This window comes from Pteropus vampyrus, unplaced genomic scaffold (assembly GCF_000151845.1).
Source record: "Pteropus vampyrus isolate Shadow unplaced genomic scaffold, Pvam_2.0 Scaffold315, whole genome shotgun sequence".
Taxonomy (NCBI): Eukaryota; Metazoa; Chordata; class Mammalia; order Chiroptera; family Pteropodidae; genus Pteropus; species Pteropus vampyrus.
Genome location: NW_011889096.1, coordinates 742,867 through 746,601, shown reverse-complemented (window position 1 = coordinate 746,601; position 3,735 = coordinate 742,867).

Sequence of the window (3,735 nt, the reverse complement as noted above, 5' to 3'; positions counted from 1 at the left end):
CCTTCGATGCCAGCGGCGAGGTCCCCGTTTTGAGCCAGTCACACTCCCATTTGCATGTTACGAGCGTTCCCACGGACGTTACGCACTTCTGCGGATTCGAGCAGAGACGTGTCCCTCTCACTGCATCTGTTCCTGCTTATCTTTGATCTTCTCTGTGGGGTTGAGCCTCACGGAAGTTATTATTTTTCGCTGTGCAATCGATACGTATCTTGTGGGAGACATTTCGAGACTCTGCAAGGATTCTTTTGTCTCTAGACCTCTGCCCAGTAACCTTGCCATCTGTTGGCGGATGTCAACTACAGAAATGGCTTCTGTGGCGTTTGGCTAATGAGGATTTTACATTCCCCTCATGCCGGCCTCAGGGCTAATTAAAATTCCTCTCGCCCATTTATTCATGAAATGAGTCACGTACATCTGTATCGACTCGACTGACTTTTATATTCTTCTGTGGGTTATAATTCAGTATTCTTATTGTGTCACCAAAATTTTTCCGCTTTTCAGTGTTGGGAGCTCCCTGAGTTTGATTTTATCAGACAGCCCCGGGCTGAGAGGCATTCTACGAAACAAGTGACTGTCATTCCTCGTACGTGCACAGGTCATGAGACCAGGGGAGACATGGCACCGGCCCCAGCAGGGGAGGACACCCAGGACACAGACGACTGTGTGACGTGGGATCCTGGACCGAATTCAGAACAGAAAAAAAGATGCTGGTTTAAAATAATGGTGGGATCTGAATTATGTCATTACCTTAGTTACCAGCGTGGTACCCAAGTTAATCTCTGATGCTCGATGAACGGACCACGGTCACATGGATGGTACCATCCCAGGGAGTCGGGTGCAGGCAAGTCCCCAGGTGCCCTTATACCAAAATCCTCATGGCAAGACTCAGTGTTTGGCCAACGTGCCAGGTGCTGCTTCTGAGACTTGTCTGTCTTTCTGGTGATGCATGTTTTCTAACTTTGCCCCATTAGTGGGCTGATATTTTAAATTAAATCGTATGGATCTTAAATCTACAGAAATGATTTCTCTCTGCTTCACTCAAAGATTCTGACACTGAGTGGCTAAGTAGGTTTCCCCCCGGCTTAAACAACTAACAGAATGACTTCCACAAACAAAAAAAAAAATTAGAAAAAAATTTAAAAACTTTAAGCTCTCAATCAATCAATGAAACCATAATTATTTCACTGTGCAAACTATACCTAATTAGGCAAAGTGAATGCTTTGTTTTTCAACAAGTATAATGAAGCTCTTTAAATTCAGATTTATGAGATCACGTGGCAAACGGGTCCTTGCCCGCATTTCATTCTGTCGCAATCAGCATTCTTCACGGTCAAAATTGTTGAGATTTGTCTCAATTCCTGCAGAGATGACAGGAATTTATTCAGTCTCTGGCTGTTTGACAGAGAGGAATGGCCAGTTCCTGCCCCTGAGATTTTCAGAGTTGGGGAGAGTAGCTCCGAGATAAGAAAAGGAAAGAAATATATGAATTGCACGGAACGCCCGGTTGACCTTGGGAAGCCCAGGACCCCCTCCTTCCACGCTGTGAGCCACGGTTGCAAACACCTAGATTTGCCACGTCCGCGCTCCAGCACAGTTCGAAAAGGAGAGAAAATGTAAGAATCGCCCCTTCATTTCGACTCATTATGACGTGTCTTCTTCTTGTCTGCTGTGCCTTTCGGATATGGATGCTTTGCGTTATTATTATTATTTTTTACTTCAATTAAATACTGGATTAGACACACAGGTAGTTGTTGTTTTTCTGCAAAGCACATTCAGTTAAGTACTGCCGTCTGAGCAGCTAATAATGTTTTGATCCATGTGGAAAAAAAAACAACACATGAATAGCTGTCTGCGACGATGTCAATTCTTGGCACGTGCTGTGGATGATGAGTCTGGAGGAACTTCATTGTCATCTGCATAAAGAGGACATCAGACGGTGGGAACACAAACAAGCTGCAGTCGGATGGGAGCTTATGAAAATATCAACCTGGATAAAACAGAACCTCATGGCCGGCTACGAAGTCTTGGAGTTTGCACACGTCTGATGTGGACGGACGTGTTCGCCGTAAGGGCTGCGTGATGACTCGGTGTGTTTAAGGCTCTGACACACGACAGGGCAGCGAAGGGAACGGAGCTCGGTGCCGCATACACACTGGAGGGCGTGGCCGTGGCCGTGACCGTGACGGCCGGGGCAGCAGAAAACTGTGGCAGGAAGCGGGGAGGTGGCAGGTCGAGAAGGTACAGGGGACAAACATTTGGTGACGGACGGAAATCTGACTCTGCGTGGTGGACACGGAAGGCAATATAGACACATGACATACCATTGAATTGTACCCTCGAAACGTACTTGATTTTATTAACCGGTGTCACCCCAGTAATTTTTAATAAAAAGTAAAAAAAAATTGTAAAGGAAAGATCTGTGACAGGCCCGGGGGCGGGGCACACGAAGGTCGATGAAGAAATGATAACAGGCTGTGAATTCAGCTTTTTTGTGCACGCCCAGCATCTGCCCTGGGGCACCCTGGAAAGCTCATCTATTTAAATTCCGACTTTCCAGTTTTCTACCCCTAGTTATTATCAGACACGGCCGTAAGTCTTCTAGAGTGTTCTGGGACAGCGGGATTGGCTTACATGGGTATCGGGGGGTCGTGTAACATTGAACCAATCACATCGCCTTGAGGCAGCGGTGCTGGGAGACTCGTGACTCACCCACGGGACACGGAGCCGCGTGTTTCCCTCACACTCAGCTGTGTGAGGATGAGGACGTAGAACCTGGACGGACCCGACACCCACCACCTCACAGATGATTCTCAAACGGTTCACAGGACGCGTCGACACCTTTTGGCTTCAGCATCTTCGCGGCCAGCAGGGATGCGCTGCCTGCTTTGGGGCCAAATGTCCATCTGCTACATGTCACACCGCTGGAGACGACGTGCCCCGAGTTGTCTTCCTGTCATGCTGAGCTCTTTCCTGCATACGGAGGATCAGCCACCCCCTGCCTTCTCTTTCCCGCGGGCCGTTTGCTCCGACTGCTGAAGCAGCGGCCTCCCGGTGATGCGGGTCCCAGCGTGGCGGCCGACGGCCAGGCGGGGACCACCACGCTCGCTTCATTCATCCCGAAAGCTCCGTGCGATTTGAGAAATCTTCCCCGTAAAGTGCCCGGCGTGCGCACGAGGGTCGCCACCCTGAATTACGATTGGCGCCGTGCGCTTGGTCCTTGTCGTACTTGCGAACCATGACAAGGGCCCGGCCTCTCACGAACCGAGAGCGGGGGACACTTTCTCGCACGGACCCCGCCGGACGCGTCCACTCTGTACCCTCGTCAGACAGACGTTTCTGTCTCGGCCCTGACTTTTCGTCCCATTGATACAGTGACGCCCACAGCGACGTTATTCATTGCTATTCCCGAGTCACGAAACTAACTCTGCAGTTAAAGACAATGCAACTTGCACGTGGGATGATATTTCCGTGTGTGATTTAGGCGGGGAAGCTGTGTGCTGCGTACAGGAAGGACATAGTGTCCCTAAACCGCTTCAAACAGATCGTCACTTTACTTTTAGCCAGATCTCATAAAATGCAGTCCCATATTTCATTGATATATTGACCTCCCATTGCGAGGCACCTCAACCTGTATGGGAACGAAATGTTTTAAGAGATACTTCTAAGATGCTTTACTTTGGGGACATATATCTAAGACGGAGCACATTAAGATTCCCCACTGAATGTCCCAAAAAG